Here is a 22989-nt window from a genome sequence, read left to right on the forward strand (position 1 = left end):
ACTGGTATATAAATTCTAGAACTTGAGCTTTGGTGGTGTGTGTATAAATTATTGTTCAGTATACACGTAGTAGTAAAATTTTCGAGTCATAGCTTTCTTGTGTTTATCTTTTTAGATATTTCTAAATATTTTCAAAACATTTGTATGATTTTTCAACTTCAGCAGCAGTGAATGAGATTCAAGGATTATACACATTCTTGTCAAACTTGATAATACCTGTCATTTTCATTTGAACTTTCTGGTTTGTCAGTGATAATTCCTGGTATCACGCTTTTGCATTTAATTGACTACTAAGAAGCCAAGCATCTTTTGATATGTTTACTTAACATTCTGTACTCTCTTTTTTGAAATATCTTTTGGTATATTTTCCCCATTTTGCTATTCCATTATCTTCTTATTGAAGACTTCTTTTTTTTTAACATCTGAAGACTTCTTATTTAGGAGTTTTTAATACATGCTTGAGATGAGTTCTTCTCTCTTTCTGTCTCTCCTTCTCTTTCTTTAGATGAGTGTCAGTTTTTAATGTTAATAACATCTAATTTGTTATTTTCCTCTTTATTTATTTAGTCTTATTTCTATTTATTTATGTAGTCTTCTTACCTGTAGCAGAACACATTATTTATTCTAAACCACAAATATGTTTTCATTTCTTCTATAAATGTAATTATTAAGCTTTAAATTTATGTTAACTTTCTAAACTAAATATGTTGTATCATAGTGAGTATTAATTTTTCTATGACAGCTGAAAGGTTACATTTATTCAGAAAATGTTGTATCAGCTTTCTTTTCATTTGCTCCTACTTCTCATTGATTCACAGTGGTAAACATCACTTCATCCATGGATCTGACTTTTCTCTGATTTCTCATGGTCATTCTCACTAATTCGTCTTGCCTCCTGAAATCTTTAGCAATCCCCTTATTCCACAGAAGCAAAAACCTTCCTTGGGCCTTTTTCCTCAGAAGATTGATTATTGCCACATTTTAAATGGGAGATTGCAATAAGTTAGGAGAAAATGCCACAAGGGTCTCTCATTTTTTTTTTCACATCCTGTATCAGCCTCTGCTTGCACTCTCTGTTCAAAGATATTTGTGCAACACATTGATGGAAGATGCCACTTGTTTCTCTCCTTGGGGAAAAGACAGATTAATTACCTAACAAATAAAATAAAGAGAGTGTCTTGCTCTTTTCAAATGTTGGACAGGATTGCTTGCATCCTAATTTAAATGTTTCAGGTGACTGAAGCTTAAGATTCCTAAGTTTTAATCCATACTTGCACCATGCACAGCACCCAACAGGAGAGCTTTACATAACCCCATGAGACACTTATGTGCAAGTGCAACAGATAAAAATATAAACCTATTGCTGTCTTTTTGTGTCATAAAAATGATTTTTTGTCTCATTTAAAATATTTTTTTTCTAAAATCCAAAAACGTGTCAGGCTAAAATATTGTTATTTCAAATATGGTAAAATCGAAGACCCTTCAAATTTCTTTCCAGTTTTGTTGATGATGGGATGCCGTCAGAGATATGACTTCATTAATAAACACAATAGGTAAGATTCCTTCATAGGCCTGATTGGGGAATATTAAAATAAACCCCAGAAAAATCTGGACATTTTCTAGTTCTCAAATATTGGTTAAGATGGTAGAAAGGGCCCTTCATTGTCCTATATGTTAATGCAGATCAATTGTGAGAGGTGGGGATAAAACAAGCAGCCTAAATATCCTTTATGTTTGTTGTACTACTAGTAGAAAGAGGAAGGGTCAACATGTCACCATGGTTGATATAGCAAATAAGCTGCTTGAAACTACACAGAAATGTACCTGCTTGTATTTTCTGTGCAGTTACCCTCTCTTTTGGTGTGCCCTGATACCTCCCTCAACTTATGTACCAACTCCAGCAGCATTAAGCAGAAATCCAAAGAAACCTATTCTTTGGAATTATGAGGAAGGGAAGAGTCAAACATTTTATAACATGCTCTATACAAGGATACACGTCACCATCCTTATCTATGTCGTGCCATGCATGGAAGGTCAGTAGGTTCAGGGGATTCTGGAAGCACCAAGTTCTGTGGGGTTAATCACAGTTCCATTCATGGGCAGTAAAAGAGAAGGGCCTTATCTTGGTCACTTTCTCAATGCTAGTAGCTACAAAAAGAAGAGGATAGCAGACATCTTAGGGAGAAGAACCAACATTAAATGAAATGTCCTAATTACTCTAGGCAACCTCTCATGGTAGCCTCCCATAGCTCCTCAAATCCCTACATACTTGCACAAGGGATAGTGTAATATTACTGGAGTGTCTGACTGCAGATTAACATTATTTTTGTTGAAAAAAATAAAAATAGGTTCAAGTGATAGGGTTTGAAAAGGGTTCACAGTGTGAAGGAAACTATTGTAACAATGTGGACAGAACCCTTTGGATGGATTTATCATGTTTTTTTTTTTTTCGCTGCTTCAGAATCTGTAGTAGCGATTGGTGTGTTCCATGATACATCCCCGCTTCTTATAAGTTTTAGATGGAATACCCCATTAGGAAGAAGTGCACGTAAGAAAGATTAGTGAGTCAAACTCCTCTGCCCTCTGTCAGCAGTGGGTGCAAAGGGATTTAGACCAATTGCTTTCATCCTTCGATTTGCAAAGTTTTCACTATATGAATGATGTTTTGTTTGTTTGCAGGTCAGGAGCCTTGGTCTCAATATCCCTGTTTAAAAAGTGTTATCACGTGTCTGCCAGAAAGAATTGCTGATGATACTGGGAAAAATTGAGAGTTTTCCTTAACAATTAAGGGTTTTGTAGCAACATGGATGGACCTAGAGATTGTTATACTGAGTGAAGCAAGTCAGACACAGAAAGACAGATATCATATGATATTGCTTATATGAGGAATCTATAAAAGAAAAAAAAAGTACAAATGAATTTATTTACACAACAGAAATAGAATCATGGATATAGAAAACAAACTTTTGGTTACCAGGGAATAAGTGGGGAAGGGATAAATTGGGAGATTGGGACTGACTTATACGCACTACTATGTATAAAATAGATAAAGACCTGCTTTATAGCACAGGGAACTCTACTCAGTGGTCTGTACTGGCGTATACGGAAAAAGAATCTTATAAAAAAAATCAAGGGTTTTGGGATTATATAATAAATATAAATGTGCAAACCTTTAACATGAAAGGAAAAATCAGTTAACTCTGTGGTCCCTGTTATGGTGTAAATATTTTGTACCTCTAATTTTAAAATTTTGAAACCCAGCTCCCATGTTGATGGTATTAGGAGGTGGGGCTTTTGGGAGGTGATTAGGTTATGAAGCCAGAGACCTCAAACATGGGATTAGTGACCTAATAAATGTAGCACACAGAAGATCTTATGCCCATTCCATGATTTCATTGCCGAGCGAGAAGACCCACATTATGAACCAGAAATTGGTCCCTCGCCAGACACTAAGTCAGCTGGCAACTTGTTCTTTTTTTAAAAAAAATAATTAGATAATTAATTAATTAATTTTTTGGCTGTGTTGGGTCTTTGGTGCGGTGTGCGGGCTTCTCATTGAGTGGCTTCTCTTGTTGCGGAGCACCGGCTCTAGGCGTGTGGGTTTCAGTGGTTGTGGCTCACGGGCTCAGTAGTTGTGGCCTGTGGACTCTAGAGCACAGGCACGGTATTTGTGGTGCACGGGCTTAGTTGTTCCATGGTATGTGGGATCTTCCTGGACCAGGGCTTGAACCCTTGTCCCCTTTATTGGTAGGCAGATTCTTAACCACTGCACCTCCAGGGAAGCCCCTGGTTACTTGTTCTTGAACTTTTCAGCCTCAGCAATTATGAGAAAACAAAAATATTCTGTTGTTTATAAAATACCAAGTCTCTCGTATTTTGTTTTAGCAGTCAAAGAGCTGGCTGAGGAGAAATATCTGTGAGCTTGAAGACATATCAGGAGAAACCTTTAAATCTCAAAAGAAAAGAGAAAATGGGCGGGAAAGGAATCAACAGAACAGAGTAATCAATAATTGTGGAACAATGAAAAATGCTGTGACCTATACATAATGGGTATAGCAGGAGGAGAATAAAGATAATAAAGAACAGAAAATATTTTTTAAAAATGACTGAGAATCTCCCCAAATGAATGTCTGACACTAAATCCACAACATCCAAACTTAGAAGAACATATGAATAGTAAAGAAAACTGACCAATATCTCTCAGGAACATCAATGCAAAAATCCTCAACAAAATATTACCAAATCGAATCCAACAATATTTTGAGAGAATTTTATATCATGAATGAGAGGAAATAATCCCAGGTATGAAAGGCTGGTTCCACATTCTAGAATCAAATAATTATATCCATCATATCAACACCTTAAAGACAATCATTAGCATATCAATAGATTCAGAAGACCTTTGAAAAAATCTAACACCCATTCTTCATAAAAACTCTCAGTTAAAGAAATAGACTGGAGCTTTCTCAAGTTGATAACAAAGATTTACAGGAAACTTTTATCTGACATCATGATTAATGGTCAAAACCATGAAGCTTTTCCACTAAGTTCAGGTAAAAGCAAGGATGTCCCCTTTCATGACTCCTTTTCCATATTTTACTCCAATTCCTGCTAATGCAATAAGGCACGAAAATAAATAAAACCAATACAGATTGGGTAGAAAAAAATGAAAGCAACCTAAATAAAATGTGGACCAATATACTTTATGGACACCTCACCAAAGAAAATAGACACTATGCATATAAGTATACAGAAGAATAATCCAGATTACATGCTGCCATGAAAAAGCAAATTAAAAATACAATTCCATACCACTATGTAACACTTAGAATGGCTAAAATGTGAACAATGACAAGAACAAATTCTGTAGGAGATGTGGAACAATAGGAAATGTCATTTGTCATTGGTGGAAATGAAAAATAATACAGCTACTTTGGTAGTCTGATTGACACTTGCTAGAATAGTGAGCATTCCCTTACCGTACAATCCGTCAAGTGTTCTCATGGATATTTACTGAAAGTAGTTTAAAACATACTTCCAGAGGAAAACCTGCATATGGATATTTATAGCACCTAATTCAATATTGCCAAAATGTGAAGGAAACTAAGGTGTCCTCCAATAGGTGAATGAAATGATATAGTATTAATATATTCTGGGAATGGGATAATATTGAGCACTAAAAAAGTAAGCTATCAAGCCATATAAAGAGATGGGAATTCTTTTTTTTTCTTTTGAAATATAGGTGATTTTCCTTCTTTTGAAATTTAAATTTTATTGGAGTATAGTTGATTTACAATGTTGTGTTCATTTCAGCTGCACAGCAAGTGATTCAGTTACACATATGCATATATTCATTCTTTATCAGATTCTTTACTGATAACGGTATTCCCAGAATACTGAGTAGAGCTCCCTGTGCTATACAGTAGGTCCTTGTTGCTTATCTGTTATATATAGTAGTATTCGTATGTTTACCCCAAGCTCCTGATTTATCCCTACCCCCCACCTCTCCCCTTTGGTAACCATAAGTTTGTTTTCCAAGTCTGTGAGTCTGCCTCTGTTTTGTAAGTTAGTTCATTTGTATCAATTTTTAGCTTCCACCTAGAAGTGATATCATCCAATATTTGTCTTACTCTGTCTGACTTACTTCACTTAGTACAATCATCTCTAGGTCCATCCATGTTACTGCAACTGGCATTATTTTCCTCTATTTTATGGCTGAGTCATATTCCATTATATATATGTATCACATATTCTTTACCTATATTCATATGTTGATGGACATTTTGGTTGCTTCCATGTCTTCGCTATTGTAAAGAGTGTTGCAGTGAACATTGGGGAAGATGTGTCTTTTCGATTTATGCTTTCCTCCAGATATGCACACAGGAGGGAACTTGCTGGATCATCTGGTAGCTCTATTTTATTTTATTTTACTTCATTTCATTTCAATTTCAATTTTTTTGGAATAGAGTTGATTTACAATGTTGTGTTACTTTCTGCTGCACAGCACAGTGAAGCAGTTATACATATATCCAATCCTTTTTGGATTCCTTTCCCATACAGGTCATTACAGAGTATTGAGTAGAGTTCCCTGTGCTATACAGTAAGCCCTTATTTGTTATCTCTTTTATATATAGTGGTGTGTATATGTCAATCCCAATTTCCAATTTATCCCTCCCACCTCCCCTTACTCTGGTAACCTCCATTCTGTGCTCCATAGTGGCTGTTACCAATTGGCATTGCCACCGATAGCATAGAATTGGTGGTGCAGTGGTTAAGAATCTGCCTGCCAGTTCAGGGGACACAGGTTGGAGCCCTGGCCCGGGAAGATCTCACATGCCACAGAACAAGTAAGCCCGTGCACCACAACTACTCAGTCTGCGCTCTAGAGCCCACGAACCACAACTACTGAAGCCTGTGTGCCTACAGCTTGTGCTCCACAACAAGAGAAGCCACCACAAAGAGCAGGCTTCGTACCACAATGATGAGTAGCCCCCGCTTGCTGCAACTATAGAAAAGCCGCGCACAGCAACGAAGACCCAACGCAGAGTAAAAAAAAAATAAGTAGTAGGTTTCTCTTTTTTCCACACCCTCTGAAGCATTTCTTGTTTGTAGACATTGTGATGGTGGCTATTCTGAGTGGTTCCAGATGATACTTCTTGGTACATCTGATTTGCATTTGTCTAACATAAAGCAATGGTGAGTATCTTCATATGTGCTTTTTTTTTTGAACAGTGTCAGTAAGATTTACCCCTTGGAAAAGGGTTATTGAAAGGTTGCCTTGTTTTGAAGTCTACTTCCATTACCTACCCCAAGACATTTTTTGAGGGCTGTTGTCATTTACAGCTCCCCAGGCATTGTGAATATGAAGTGCGTATAAGGTCCAGTTTTAGAATTGTTGTTGTGGGAAACAGAAGGCGGCAGGGTTTCTACTGTCCCTCTCTGGTTACTGACACAACCTTAGGTGTAGGGCAAGTCCTGTTCTTGGGTATTAAATTAGAGTGGAATGTGCCTGTCCAAACATGTAAGGGCTTCTGTCCCATTCCTTCTTCCCCCTTACCCTTCATCCCCCGAACAAGTATAAACCCCTGCAAAATCACCTGTTGAGGGTGCTGTCTTGTAGAGTGGGATGACCCTTACGAAGGAGTCGGGAGGTCGGAACCCAAACACCAGGATATGTTGAGAGCAGGTGATTTTCCAAATGTCATCCAGCCCAGAGAGTCCACCATCCTTTGGGTGTCAGAGGGTTGGTTTAGTAGTATGAGGGCACACTTAGATCTGGAGATAGTGATCCCATGCAGAGGGGACCAGGTTGCACATGTTCAAGGGGGGCGAATTAGCTGGCATATCCTCCCGAGGTCCTCAGGCCTACAACAGTCCAGCCTTGGGACCAAATTGTGTCTGTGTCCAGGGATGTGACACTAGTACGTTCACTGCGACTAAACAAATTTAGTGATCATTTTTCTTTTCTTTAACTTAATTTTAAATTTATAATGGAGTATATAGTTGATTTATCATGTTGTGTTCATTTTTGACATACACCAACATGATTCATTTATACAGAGATAACTATATATTCTTTTTAGAATTATTTTCCCATTGAGGTTACTAAAGGGTGTTGAGAAGAGTTCCAAGTGCTCTACAGCAGGTCCATGTTGATTACAAGTTTTCTCTCTGTAAATATGTATATACTAACTCCAACCTCATGATTTATGCCTCCAACACACCTTTCCAGTTTGGTAACCATAAGTTTGTGTTCTAAGTCTGGCACTCTGTTTCTGTGTTGTAAGATAGTACCTTTCTATCAATTTTTAGATTCCACCGATAAGTAATATCATATGATATTTTTCATTGCCTGATTTATGACACTTAATATGAATGTATGTAGGTCCTTCTGAGTGGCCCTAAATGGCCTTATTTCATTCACTTCATGGCTGAGTAATATTCCATTGTACATATCTACCATAATTTCTTTATCCATTCTTCCCTCCAAGGACTTTTAGGTAGCTTCCGAGTAGAGGCTCTTGTAAACAGGGCTGCATAAATTTTAGAAAGCCTGGGTCCTGTCAATTTACGTATTTTCCAAGATACAGGCCCAGGAGTGGAAGCACCATATGCTCAGAAGCTCTGGTTTTTAGATTTTTAAGGAATCACCACCCACTTCTCCAGAGTGTCTGTTAGCAATTTACATTCCCACCATCAGCTTGTCAGGGTTCCCTTTTCTCCACGCCCTGTCCTGCATTTCAGGTTTTACAGTTTGTGAGGTTGGCCATTCTGACTGGTGCGAAGTGATATCTCTTTGTAGTATTAATTTACATTGCCCGCCTGTTTTGTTGGCCAAAAATGGAGTAAGGGTTTTTCCTGAATATATTAAGGAATAACACATACGGCCTTTTTGGCAAACTGCATCATTGGCGATGTTCAGCAGCTTTGCATGTGCTTTGATGACGAGTGCAAACTACCCCTTGAAATCCCTTTCCTGCAATTCCGCCTTGCTTACAAGGCCTTTACGAATACTTGGCTCAAGAAATGACTCCATTAGAGGTGTCAATTACAACCCTGCATGTTTGTGAATTGCAGTGCCCCTGAGCACCAGTTTTCAACTTGTTTAGGGAAGCAGACACAAAGGGGCAGGATTTCTACGGACCCATTCCAGTTACTGGGGCACCTGAAGGATAGGGAAATTCTTCTTCCAGGTAGGAAACTAGAGTGGCATATGCCTGTCCAAACATCTAAGGCTTGTGTCTCATTCCATCCCGCCATTCCCCTTCTTCACCGGAAAATTCCAAGCCGTGCAAAACCGGCTGTTGAGTGTGCTGCCTTCCCAAAGTGGGGAGACTCTAAGGAAAGGAGCTGGGGAACCCGAATACCAGGAGACGTGGAGATGAGGTGACTTTTCCAAACTCTTCCCGATCAGACGGTGTACCATCCTCTGGATGTGCCATGCATGTTTTAGCTGTAGGAAGGGTCCCCTGCACCTGGAGATATGGAACCCATGGAATGGGGGCCAGGCAGTATTACTCTAAAAGTGCTGCATTTGCTGTCCCATCCTCACGAAGCCTCTCAGACCAACGAGTGTAGAGCCTTAAGTCCCATCCAGCTCTGTGTCTAGATATGGTCGGTCCAGGTTGCATCACAGCCCTTGAACAAATTTTGTAAGAATTTCTCTCTCTCTCACTGTCTTTATTTTGTTCTTGTTATTGAATTTTATAATGGGGTATAGCTGATTTTCAATACTGTGTTTCTTCCTGCTCTACATCTATCCACTTGATTCACTTAAAGAGAGACATCAATAAATTCTTTTACAGATTCTTACCAGTCTTATATATCCTTTTCTGGTGACAACAGTGTGCTGAGTCCAGCTCTTTGAGCTATAGAGTAGGTCCTGTCGAATACCTATTTTGTTTATGGAACCGTATCTGTGCTAATTTCAACCTCCTGGTTTATGCATCACCCCGCCCCACCTTTCTCCTTTAGCAGCCATAAGTGTGTTTTCTAAATGTGTGACTCCGTTTCTGTTTTGTAATTGCGTTCATGTGAAGGCATTTTTAGATACTATCTATAAGTGATACCTTATGATAAGTCTCTTTTTATGTCTGACTTATGTCACTTAGAATGATCGTACCTCAGTCTGCACGAGTTGCTGCCACTGGCCTTATTTCATTGATTTAATTGCTGAGTAACATTCAATTGTACATAAGTACCACATCTTCTTTCTCCATTTTTTCCTTCCAAGGACATGTAAGTTGTACCCAAATCGAGGTATTTCTAAACAGAGCAGCCCTAAACTTTGGGGTGCCTGTGTCTTGTCGATTTTTTGGTTTTCCCAAGATATACGCCCATGAGGGGAAGTGCTGTATGCTCTGTAGCTCTGTTTTTTAGAAGTTTTAAGATACAGCATAGACTTCTCAAGAGTGGCCGGTGGCAATTTACATCCCGCCGATCAGCATAACAAGGCTCCGTTTTCTCAATGGCCTGTCCTGCATTTCTGGGTTTTACACTTTTTCAGCATGGGCCTTTTGACCAATGCGAAGTGAGACATTTTTGTAATGCTGATTTACATTGCCCCCTTGTTTAGTTGGCCAAAAAGAACATCTGCGTTTTTTCCAAAATGTATTCAGGAAAGAACGCAGACGCCCTTTTTGGCCAACTGCATCATTGTCGAAGTTCTGCGGAATTTCATGTGCTTTAAAGGCGAGTCCAATCTACCTGTGAAAAACTGTTTCCTGCAATTCTGTCTTGCTTTGAAATCCTCTTCGTTGCCTTACCTCAATACATTTTTAGACGAGAGTTATCATTTATAACTCTGCAGATTTGTGAATTGCCGTGCTCCTGAGCTCCATTTTCCAAATCGCTTTTTTGGAAGCTGGCCGAAAACCCGCAGGATTGCTTCAGGCCCTATTCCGTTTCCGGGGCGCAAGCTGAGCCTGTGGTTAATTCTTCTTCCTGATGGGAAATTAGGGTTACCTGTGCCTGTCCCAAAAGCTACAGCTAGCCTCTCATGGGTTCCCCCTCTTCCCATTCATCCTGAGGAAAAATTACAACCTGTACGGAACAGGAGGTTAAAGGTGCTGATTCTCCAAGTGGGGAGATTGTAAGTAAAGCAGCTGGAAAGGCGAACCCGAGCACCAGGAGATGAGGAATGAGGTGTGTTTCAGAAACCTTTCTCGATCACACTGTATACCATCCACCGGGTTTCCCAAGCATTTTTTCTCTGTAGGAAGATTCCACTGAACCTGGAGATTTGGGATCCATAGAATGGGTACCACGCAGTATTACTTTAAAGGGTTTGCATTTGCTCACCCAACCTCACCAAACCTCTCAGCCCCAAGAGTGTCCACCCTTATGTCTCAATCAGCTGTGGGTCTAGATATGGTCAATCCAGGTGGCATCACAGCCCCTGAAGGAATTTTGTAAGAATTTCTGTCTCTTTCACTGTCTTTGTTTCACGGGTTTTTAAAAGTAATTGATTTTTATAATGGGGTTTAGCTGCTTTTCACTGCTGCATTTAAGCCGCTTTACACCCACTTGACTCACTTACAGAGAGATATCAATACATAAGTTTTAAGATTCTTACTAGTCACATACATTCTTGGGCGGTGAATAGGGGGTGTTGAGTCAAATTCACGGAGCAAGGAGTAGTTCTTGTCTATTACATATTGGGTTTATGGAACGGTATCTGAGGTAATTTGAAACCCTTGTTTTATGCATCACCCCACCTCACCTTTCCCGTTAAGCAGCCATAGTGTGTTTTCTAAACGTGTGACTCTGTTCTGTTTTGTAATTCAGTTCAAGGGTAGCGGTTTTTACACTCCCTCTACAAGTGATATCTTATGATAAGTGTCTTTTTCTTTGTGACTTATTTCACTTAGAATCGTCGTACCTAAATCCACTCATCATGCTGCTACTAGCCTTATGACGTTTATTTCATGGCTGAGTGATATTCCATTGTACATAAGGACCACAACTTCTTTATCCATTTTTCTCTTTCCTGGGATATTTAAGGTGTAACGAAGTGGAGGTTCTTGTCAACAGAGCAGCCCTAAACTTTGGGGTGCATGTGTCTTGCTGATTTTTAGTTTTCCCAATATATACGCCCATGAGTGGAAGTGCCCTAGGATCTCTAAGCTGTGTTTTGTAGATGTTTCAGGACACACCGTGCACTTCGCCAGAGTGGCTGTTCACAATTTACATCCTGCCCATCAGCGTAGCAAGGCTCCCATTTCTCCATTGCCTTTCCTACATTTCTGGTATTGACACTTTATTCAGCATGGCCCTTTTGAGCGATGGGAAGCGAGACTTCTTTGTAGCGCTGATTTGCCTTTCCAGGTTGCTTGGTTGGCCAAAAAGGGCGTATGCGTTTTTTCCTGAATATATTCAGGAAAAAACGCATACGCCCTTTTTGGCCAAGGGCATCATTGTCGAGGTTTTGCCGCTTTTCCTGTGCTTTAAAGGCGCTTCGAATCTCCCTCCTGAAATCTGTTTCTTGCAATTCAGCCTTGCTTTTAAATCCTCTCCGTTGCCTTCCCTCAATATATTTTTTGACGAGAGTTATCATTTATAAGTCTGCAGGATTGTGAATTGCAGTGCCCCTGAGCTCCATTTTTCAACTCGCTTTCTTGGGAGCTGGCCGCAAAAGCGCAGGATTGCTTCAGGCCCTATTCTGGTCCCGGGCGGCAGGCTGAGCCTGTGGTTAATTCTTCTTCCTGATGGGAAAATAGAGTGACCTGTGCCTGTCCCAACACCTAGAGCTAGTCTCTCATTGGTTCCCCCTCTTCCCGTTCATCCTCAGGACAAATTGCAACCTGTACGGAACAGGAGGTTAAAGGTGCTGATTCTCCAAGGAGGGAGATTGCTAGTAAAGCGGCTGGAATGGCGAACCCGAGCACAAGGAGATGAGAAATGAGGTGCGTTTTGGAAACCTTTCCCGATCACACGGAGTACCATCTTCTGGGTTTCTCATGCATGTTTTCGATGTAGGAAGATGCCCTTGAACCTGGAGATTTTGGACCCATGGGATGGGTACCACGCAGTATTACTTTAAAGGGTCTGCGTTTGCTCACCCAACCTCACCAAACCTCTCAGCCCCAAGAGTGTCCACCCTTATGTCTCAATCAGCTGTGGGTCTAGATATGGTCAATCCAGGTGGCATCACAGCCCCTGCACGAATTTTGTAAGAATTGTTCTCTCTTTCACTGTCTTTGTTTCACGGGTTTTTAAAAGTAATTGATTTTTATAATGGGGTTTAGCTGCTTTTCACTGCTGTGTTTATGCCGCTTTACACCCATTTGACTCACTTACAGAGAGATATCAATACATAGGTTTTAAGATTCTTACTAGTCAGATATATTCTTGCGCGGTGAATAGGGGGTGTTGAGTCCAATTCACTGAACTAGGAGTAGGTCTTGTCTATTACCTATTGGGTTTATGGAACGGTATCTGAGCTAATTTGAAACCCTTGTTTTATGCATCACCCCACCTCACCTTTCCCGTTAAGCAGCCATAGTGTGTTTTCTAAACGTGTGACTCTGTTCTGTTTTGTAATTCAGTTCAAGGGTAGCGGTTTTTACACTCCCTCTATAAGTGATATCTTATGATAAGTGTCTCTTTCTGTGTGACTTATTTCACTTAGAATCGTCGTACCTCAATCCACTCATCATGCTGCTACTAGCCTTATGTCGTTGATTTCATGGCTGAGTGATATTCCATTGTACATAAGGACCACAACTTCTTTATCCATTTTTCTCTTTCCTGGGATATTTAAGGTGTAACAAAGTGGAGGTTCTTGTCAACAGAGCAGCCCTAAACGTTGGAGTGGCTGTGTCTTGCTGATTTTTAGTTTTCCCAATTTATACGCCCATGAGTGGAAGTGCCCTATGCTCTCTAAGCTGAGTTTTTTAGATGTTTCAGGACACACCGTACACTTCTCCAGAGTGGCTGTTGGCAATTTACATCCTGCCCATCAGCGTAGCAAGGCTCCCATTTCTCCATGGCCTGTCCTGCATTTCTGGTTTTGACACTTTATTCAGCATGGCCCTTTTGAACGATGGGAAGCGAGACTTCTTTGTAGCGCTGATTTGCCTTTCCAGGTTGCTTGGTTGGCCAAAAAGGGCGTATGCGTTTTTTCCTGAATATATTCAGGAAAAAACGCATACGCCCTTTTTGGCCAAGGGCATCCTTGTCGAGGTTTTGCCGCTTTTCCTGTGCTTTAAAGGCGATTCGAATCTCCCTCCTGAAATCTCTTTCCTGCAATTCTGCCTTGCTTTCAAATCCTCTTCGTTGCCTTCCCTCGATATATTTGTGGACGAGAGTGATCATTTATAAGTCTGCAGGTTTGTGAATTGCAGTGCCCCTGAGCTCCATTTTTCAACTCGCTTTCTTGGGAGCTGGCCGCAAAAGCGCAGGATTGCTTCAGGCCCTATTCTGGTCCCGGGCGGCAGGCTGAGCCTGTGGTTAATTCTTCTTCCTGATGGGAAAATAGAGTGACCTGTGCCTGTCCCAACACCTAGAGCTAGTCTCTCATTGGTTCCCCGTCTTCCCGTTCATCCTCAGGACAAATTGCAACCTTTACGTAAAAGGAGGTTAAAGGTGCTGATTCTTCAAAGAGGGAGATTGCTAGTAAAGCGGCTGGAATGGCGAACCCGAGCACAAGGAGATGAGAAATTAGGTGCGTTTTAGAAACGTTTCCCGATCACACGGTGTACCATCTTCTGGGTTTCTCATGCATGTTTTCGATGTAGGAAGATGCCCTAGAACCTGGAGATTTGGGACCCATGGGATGGTTACCACGCAGTATTACTTTAAAGGGTCTGCGTTTGCTCACCCAACCTCACCAAACCTCTCAGCCCCAAGAGTGTCCACCCTTATGTCTCAATCAGCTGTGGGTCTAGATATGGTCAATCCAGGTGGCATCCCAGCCCCTGAACGTATTTTGTAAGAATTTCTCTCTCTTTCACTGTCTTTGTTTCACGGGTGTTTAAAAGTAATTGATTTTTATAATGGGGTTTAGCTGCTTTTCACTGCTGTGTTTATGCCGCTTTACACCCACTTGACTCACTTCCAGAGAGATATCAATACATAGGTTTTCAGATTCTTACTAGTCAGAAATATTCTTGGGCGGTGAATAGGGGGTGTTGAGTCCAATTCACTGAGCTAGGAGTAGGTCTTGTCTATTACATATTGGGTTTATGGAACGGTATCTGAGCTGATTTGAAACCCTTGTTTTATGCATCACCCCACCTCACCTTTCCCGTTAAGCAGCCATAGTGTGTTTTCTAAACGTGTGACTCTGTTCTGTTTTGTAAATCAGTTCAAGGGTAGCTGTTTTTACATTCCCTCTATAAGTGATATCTTATGATAAGTGTCTTTTTCTGTGTGAATTATTTCACTTAGAATCGTCGTACCTAAATCCACTCATCATGCTGCTACTAGCCTTATGACGTTGATTTCATGGCTGAGTGATATTCCATTGTACATAAGGACCACAACTTCTTTATCCATTTTTCTCTTTCCTGGGATATTTAAGGTGTAACGAAGTGGAGGTTCTTGTCAACAGAGCAGCCCTAAACTTTGGGGTGCCTGTGTCTTGCTGATTTTTAGTTTTCCCAATTTATACGCCCATGAGTGGAAGTGCCCTATGCTCTCTAATCTGAGTTTTTTAGATGTTTCAGGACACACCGTACACTTCTCCAGAGTGGCTGTTGGCAATTTACATCCTGCCCATCAGCGTAGCAAGGCTCCCGTTTCTCCATGGCCTGTCCTGCATTTCTGGTTTTGACACTTTACTCAGCATGGACCTTTTGACTGATGGGAAGCGAGACTTCTTTGTAGCGCTGATTTGCCTTTCCAGGTTGCTTGGTTGGCCAAAAAGGGCGTATGCGTTTTTTCCTGAATATATTCAGGAAAAAACGCATACGCCCTTTTTGGCCAAGGGCATCATTGTCGAGGTTTTGCCGCTTTTCCTGTGCTTTAAAGGCGATTCGAATCTCCCTCCTGAAATCTGTTTCCTGCAATTCTGCCTTGCTTTCAAATCCTCTTCGTTGCCTTCCCTCAAGATATTTGTGGACGAGAGTGATCATTTATAAGACTGCAGGTTTGTGAATTGCAGTGCCCCTGAGCTCCATTTTTCAACTCGCTTCCTTGGGAGCTGGCCGCAAAAGCGCAGGATTGCTTCAGGCCCTATTCTGGTCCCGGGCGGCAGCCTGAGCCTGTGGTTAATTCTTCTTCTTGATGGGAAAATAGAGTGACCTGTGCCTGTCCCAACACCTAGAGCTAGTCTCTCATTGGTTCCCCCTCTTCCCGTTCATCCTCAGGACAAATTGCAACCTGTACGGAACAGGAGGTTAAAGGTGCTGATTCTTCAAAGAGGGAGATTGCTAGTAAAGCGGCTGGAATGGCGAACCCGAGCACAAGGAGATGAGAAATTAGGTGCGTTTTAGAAACGTTTCCCGATCACACGGTGTACCATCTTCTGGGTTTCTCATGCATGTTTTCGATGTAGGAAGATGCCCTTGAACCTGGAGATTTGGGACCCATGGGATGGGTACTACGCAGTATTACTTTAAAGGGTGTGCATTTGCTCACCCAACCTCACCAAACCTCTCAGCCCCAAGAGTGTCCACCCTTATGTCTCAATCAGCTGTGGGATAGATATGGTCAATCCAGGTGGCATCACAGCCCGTGAACGAATTTTGTAAGAATTTCTCTCTCTTTCACTGTCTTTGTTTCACGGGTTTTTAAAAGTAATTGATTTTTATAATGGGGTTTAGCTGCTTTTCACTGCTGTGTTTATGCCGCTTTACACCCACTTGACTCACTTCCAGAGAGATATCAATACATAGGTTTTAAGATTCTTAGTAGTCAGATATATTCTTGGGCGGTGAATAGGGGTTGTTGAGTCCAATTCACTGAGCAAGCTGTAGGTCTTGTCTATTACATATTGGGTTTATGGAACGGTATCTGAGCTAATTTGAAACCCTTGTTTTATGCATCACCCCACCTCACCTTTCCCGTTAAGCAGCCATAGTGTGTTTTCTAAACGTGTGACTCTGTTCTGTTTTGTAATTCAATTCAAGGGTAGCGGTTTTTACATTCCCTCTATAAGTGATATTTTATGATAAGTGTCCTTTTCTGTGTGACTTATTTCACTTAGAATCGTCGTACCTAAATCCACTCATCATGCTGCTACTAGCCTTATGATGTTGATTTCATGGCTGAGTGATATTCCATTGTACATAAGGACCACAACTTCTTTATCCATTTTTCTCTTTCCTGGGATATTTAAGGTGTAACGAAATGGAGGTTCTTGTCAACAGAGCAGCCCTAAACATTGGGGTGCCTGTGTCTTGCTGATTTTTAGTTTTCCCAATTTATACGCTCATGAGTGGAAGTTCCCTATGGTCTCTAAGCTCAGTTTTTTAGATGTTTCAGGACAGACCGTACACTTCTCCAGAGTGGCTGTCGGCAATTTACATCCCGCCCATCAGCGGAGTAAGGCTCCCGTTTCTCCATGGGCTGTCCTGCATTTCTGGTTTTGGCACTTTATTCAGCATGGCCCTTTTGACCGATGGGAAGCGAGACTTCTTTGTAGCGCTGATTTGCCTTTCCAGGTTGCTTGGTTGGCCAAAAAGGGCGTATGCGTTTTTTCCTGAATATATTCAGGAAAAAACGCATACGCCCTTTTTGGCCAAGGGCATCCTTGTCGAGGTTTTGCCGCTTTTCCTGTGCTTTAAAGGCGATTCGAATCTCCCTCCTGAAATCTGTTTCCTGCAATTCTGCCTTGCTTTCAAATCCTCTTCGTTGCCTTCCCTCAATATATTTGTGGACGAGAGTGATCATTTATAAGACTGCAGGTTTGTGAATTGCAGTGCCCCTGAGCTCCATTTTTCAACTCGCTTTCTTGGGAGCTGGCCGCAAAAGAGCAGGATTGCTTCAGGCCCTACTCTGGTCCCGGGCGGCAGGCTGAGCCTGTGGTTAATTCTTCTTCCTGATGGGAAAATAGAGTGACCTGTGCCTGTCCCGACACCTAGAGCTAGTCTCTCATTGGTTCCCCCTCTTCCCGTTCATCCTCAGGACAAATTGCAACCTGTACGGAACAGGAGGTTAAAGGTGCTGATTCTTCAAAGAGGGAGATTGCTAGTAAAGCGGCTGGAATGGCGAACCCGAGCACAAGGAGATGAGAAATTAGGTGCGTTTTAGAAACGTTTCCCGATCACACGGTGTACCATCTTCTGGGTTTCTCATGCATGTTTTCGATGTAGGAAGATGCACTTGAACCTGGAGATTTGGGACCCATGGGATGAGTACCACGCAGTATTACTTTAAAGGGTCTGCGTTTGCTCACCCAACCTCACCAAACCTCTCAGCCCCAAGAGTGTCCACCCTTATGTCTCAATCAGCTGTGGGTCTAGATATGGTCAATCCAGGTGGCATCACAGCCCCTGAACGAATTTTGTAAGAATTTCTCTCTCTTTCACTGTATTTGTTTCACGGGTTTTTAAAAGTAATTGATTTTTATAATGGGGTTTAGCTGCTTTTCACTGCTGTGTTTATGCCGCTTTACACCCACTTGACTCACTTACAGAGAGATATCAATACATAGGTTTTAAGATTCTTACTAGTCAGATATATTCTTGGGCGGTGAATAGGGGGTGTTGAGTCCAATTCACTGAGCTAGGATTAGGTCTTGTCTATTACATATTGGGTTTATGGAACGGTATCTGAGCTAATTTGAAACCCTTGTTTTATGCATCACCCCACCTCACCTTTCCCGTTAAGCAGCCATAGTGTGTTTTCTAAACGTGTGACTCTGTTCTGTTTTGTAATTCAGTTCAAGGGTAGCGGTTCTTACACTTCCTCTATAAGTGATATCTTATGATAAGTGTCTTTTTCTGTGTGACTTATTTCACTTAGAATCGTCGTACCTCAATCCACTCATCATGCTGCTACTAGCCTTATGACGTTGATTTCATGGCTTAGTGATATTCCATTGTACATAAGGACCACAACTTCTTTATCCATTTTTCTCTTTCCTGGGATATTTAAGGTGTAACGAAGTGGAGGTTCTTGTCAACAGAGCAGCCCTAAACTTTGGGGTGCCTGTGTCTTGCTGATTTTTAGTTTTCCCAATTTATACGCCCATGAGTGGAAGTGCCCTATGCTCTCTAATCTGAGTTTTTTAGATGTTTCAGGACACACCGTACACTTCTCCAGAGTGGCTGTTCGCAATTTACATCCTGCCCATCAGCGTAGCAAGGCTCCCGTTTCTCCATGGCCTGTCCTGCATTTCTGGTTTTGGCACTTTATTCAGCATGGCCCTTTTGACCGATGGGAAGAGAGACTTCTTTGTAGCGCTGATTTGCCTTTCCAGGTTGCTTGGTTGGCCAAAAAGGGCGTATGCGTTTTTTCCTGAATATATTCAGGAAAAAACGCATACGCCCTTTTTGGCCAAGGGCATCCTTGTCGAGGTTTTGCCGCTTTTCCTGTGCTTTAAAGGCGATTCGAATCTCCCTCCTGAAATCTGTTTCCTGCAATTCTGCCTTGCTTTCAAATCCTCTTCGTTGCCTTCCCTCAATATATTTGTGGACGAGAGTGATCATTTATAAGTCTGCAGGTTTGTGAATTGCAGTGCCCCTGAGCTCCATTTTTCAACTCGCTTTCTTGGGAGCTGGCCGCAAAAGCGCAGGATTGCTTCAGGCCCTATTCTGGTCCCGGGCGGCAGGCTGAGCCTGTGGTTAATTCTTCTTCCTGATGGGAAAATAGAGTGACCTGTGCCTGTCCCAACACCTAGAGCTAGTCTCTCATTGGTTCCCCCTCTTCCTGTTCATCCTCAGGACAAATTGCAACCTGTACGGAACAGGAGGTTAAAGGTGCTGATTCTCCAAGGAGGGAGATTGCTAGTAAAGCGGCTGGAATGGCGAACCCGAGCACAAGGAGATGAGAAATGAGGTGCGTTTTGGAAACCTTTCCCGATCACACGGAGTACCATCTTCTGGGTTTCTCATGCATGTTTTCGATGTAGGAAGATGCCCTTGAACCTGGAGATTTTGGACCCATGGGATGGGTACCACGCAGTATTACTTTAAAGGGTCTGTGTTTGCTCACCCAACCTCACCAAACCTCTCAGCCCCAAGAGTGTCCACCCTTATGTCTCAATCAGCTGTGGGTCTAGATATGGTCAATCCAGGTGGCATCACAGCCCCTGAACGAATTTTGTAAGAATTTCTCTCTCTTTCACTGTCTTTGTTTCACGGGTTTTTAAAAGTAATTGATTTTTATAATGGGGTTTAGCTGCTTTTCACTGCTGTGTTTATGCCGCTTTACACCCACTTGACTCACTTCCAGAGAGATATCAATACATAGGTTTTAAGATTCTTACTAGTCTGATATATTCTTGCGCGGTGAATAGGGGGTGTTGAGTCCAATTCACTGAGCAAGCAGTAGGTCTTGTCTATTACATATTGGGTTTATGGAACGGTATCTGAGCTAATTTGAAACCCTTGTTTTATGCATCACCCCACCTCACCTTTCCCGTTAAGCAGCCATAGTGTGTTTTCTAAACGTGTGACTCTGTTCTGTTTTGTAATTCAGTTCAAGGATAGCGGTTTTTACATTCCCTCTATAAGTGATATCTTATGATAAGTGTCTTTTTCTGTGTGACTTATTTCACTTAGAATCGTCGTACCTCAATCCACTCATCATGCTGCTACTAGCCTTATGACGTTGGTTTCATGGCTGAGTGATATTCCATTGTACATAAGGACCACAACTTCTTTATCAATTTTTCTCTTTCCTGGGATATTTAAGGTGTAATGAAGTGGAGGTTCTTGTCAACAGGGCAGCCCTAAACTTTGGGGTACCTGTGTCTTGCTGATTTTTAGTTTTCCCAATTTATACGCCCATGAGTGGAAGTGCCCTATGCTCTCTAAGCTGAGTGTTTTAGATGTTTCAGGACACACCGTACACTTCTCCAGAGTGGCTGTTGGCAGTTTACATCCTGCCCATCAGCGTACCAAGGCTCCCGTTTCTCCATGGCCTCTCCTGCATTTCTGGTTTTGACACTTTATTCAGCATGGCCCTTTTGACCGATGAGAAGCGAGACTTCTTTGTAGCGCTGATTTGCCTTTCCAGGTTGCTTGGTTGGCCAAAAAGGGCGTATGCGTTTTTTCCTGAATATATTCAGGAAAAAACGCATACGCCCTTTTTGGCCAAGGGCATCATTGTCGAGGTTTTGCCGCTTTTCCTGTGCTTTAAAGGCGATTTGAATCTCCCTCCTGAAATCTGTTTCCTGCAATTCTGCCTTGCTTTCAAATCCTCTTCGTTGCCTTCCCTCAATATATTTGTGGACGAGAGTGATCATTTATAAGTCTGCAGGTTTGTGAATTGCAGTGCCCCTGAGCTCCATTTTTCAACTCGCTTTCTTGGGAGCTGGCCGCAAAAGCGCAGGATTGCTTCAGGCCCTATTCTGGTCCCGGGCGGCAGGCTGAGCCTGTGGTGAATTCTTCTTCCTGATGGGAAAATAGAGTGACCTGTGCCTGTCCCAACACCTAGAGCTAGTCTCTCATTGGTTCCCCCTCTTCTCGTTCATCCTCAGGACAAATTGCAACCTGTACGGAACAGGAGGTTAAAGGTGCTGATTCTTCAAAGAGGGAGATTGCTAGTAAAGCGGCTGGAATGGCGAACCCGAGCACAAGGAGATGAGAAATTAGGTGCGTTTTAGAAACCTTTCCCGATCACACGGTGTGTGACTTCTGGGTTTCTCATGCATGTTGTCGATGTAGGAAGATGCCCTTGAACCTGGAGATTTGGGACCCATGGGATGGGTACCACGCAGTATTACTTTAAAGGGTGTGCATTTGCTCACCCAACCTCAGGAAACCTCTCAGCCCCAAGAGTGTCCACCCTTATGTCTCAATCAGCTGTGGGTCTAGATATGGTCAATCCAGGTGGCATCACAGCCCCTGAACGAATTTTGTAAGAATTTCTCTCTCTTTCACTGTCTTTGTTTCACGGGTTTTTAAAAGTAATTGATTTTTATAATGGGGTTTATCTGCTTTTCACTGCTGTGTTTATGCTGCTTTACACCCACTTGACTCACTTACAGAGAGATATCAATACATAGGTTTGAAGATTCTTACTAGTCAGATATATTCTTGGACGGTGAATAGGGGGTGTTGAGTCCAATTCACTGAACTAGGGGTAGGTCTTGTCTATTACCTATTGGGTTTATGGAACGGTATCTGAGCTAATTTGAAACCCTTGTTTTATGCATCACCCCACCTCACCTTTCCCGTTAAGCAGCCATAGTGTGTTTTCTAAACGTGTGACTCTGTTCTGTTTTGTAATTCAGTTCAAGGGTAGCGGTTTTTATGTTCCCTGTATAAGTGATATCTTATGATAAGTGTCTTTTTCTGTGTGACTTATTTCACTTAGAATCGTCGTACCTCAATCCACTCATCATGCTGCTACTAGCCTTATGACGTTGATTTCATGGCTGAGTGATATTCCATTGTACATAAGGACCACAACTTCTTTATCCATTTTTCTCTTTCCTGGGATATTTAAGGTGTAACGAAGTGGAGGTTCTTGTCAACAGAGCAGCCCTAAAAGTTGGGGTGCCTGTGTCTTGCTGATTTTTAGTTTTCCCAATTTATACGCCCATGAGTGGAAGTGCCCTATGCTCTCTAAGCTGAGTTTTTTAGATGTTTCAGGACACACCGTACACTTCTCCAGAGTGGCTGTTGCCAATTTACATCCTGCCCATCAGCGTAAAAAGGCTCCCGTTTCTCCATGGCCTGTCCTGCATTTCTGGTTTTGACACTTTTTTCAGCATGGCCCGTTTGACCGATGGGAAGCGAGACTTCTTTGTAGCGCTGATTTGCCTTTCCAGGTTACTTGGTTGGCCAAAAAGGGCGTATGCGTTTTTTCCTGAATATATTCAGGAAAAAACGCATACGCCCTTTTTGGCCAAGGGCATCATTGTCGAGGTTTTGCCGCTTTTCCTGTGCTTTAAAGGCGATTCAAATCTCCCTCCTGAAATCTGTTTCCTGCAATTCTGCCTTGCTTTCAAATCCTCTTCGTTGCCTTCCCTCGATATATTTGTGGACGAGAGTGATCATTTATAAGTCTGCAGGTTTGTGAATTGCAGTGCCCCTGAGCTCCATTTTTCAACTCGCTTTCTTGGGAGCTGGCCGCAAAAGCGCAGGATTGCTTCAGGCCCTATTCTGGTCCCGGGCGGCAGGCTGAGCCTGTGGTTAATTCTTCTTCCTGATGGGAAAATAGAGTGACCTGTGCCTGTCCCAACACCTAGAGCTAGTCTCTCATTGGTTCCCCCTCTTCCCGTTCATCCTCACGACAAATTGCAACCTGTACGGAACAGGAGGTTAATGGTGCTGATTCTTCAAAGAGGGAGATTGCTAGTAAAGCGGCTGGAATGGCGAACCCGAGCACAAGGAGATGAGAAATTAGGTGCGTTTTAGAAACCTTTCCCGATCA

General features: G+C 42.0%; 1 protein-coding gene across 1 annotated transcript in view; it reads left to right on the forward strand.

Annotated features, from left to right (window-relative positions):
* Positions 1-218: 218 nt before the first annotated feature.
* Positions 219-22989, forward strand: part of LOC309665813 (protein piccolo-like) — a 1074121-nt gene continuing 1051350 nt past the window's right edge. Inside the window, exon 1 of the mRNA XM_082472547.1 lies at positions 219-262. The gene's annotated coding sequence lies outside the window, so the exon portion shown is untranslated. The remainder of the gene's footprint in view (positions 263-22989) is intronic.

Source organism: Balaenoptera physalus (assembly GCF_965194825.1).
Source record: "Balaenoptera physalus genome assembly, chromosome: 8".
In the NCBI taxonomy this organism is placed as follows: Eukaryota; Metazoa; Chordata; class Mammalia; order Artiodactyla; family Balaenopteridae; genus Balaenoptera; species Balaenoptera physalus.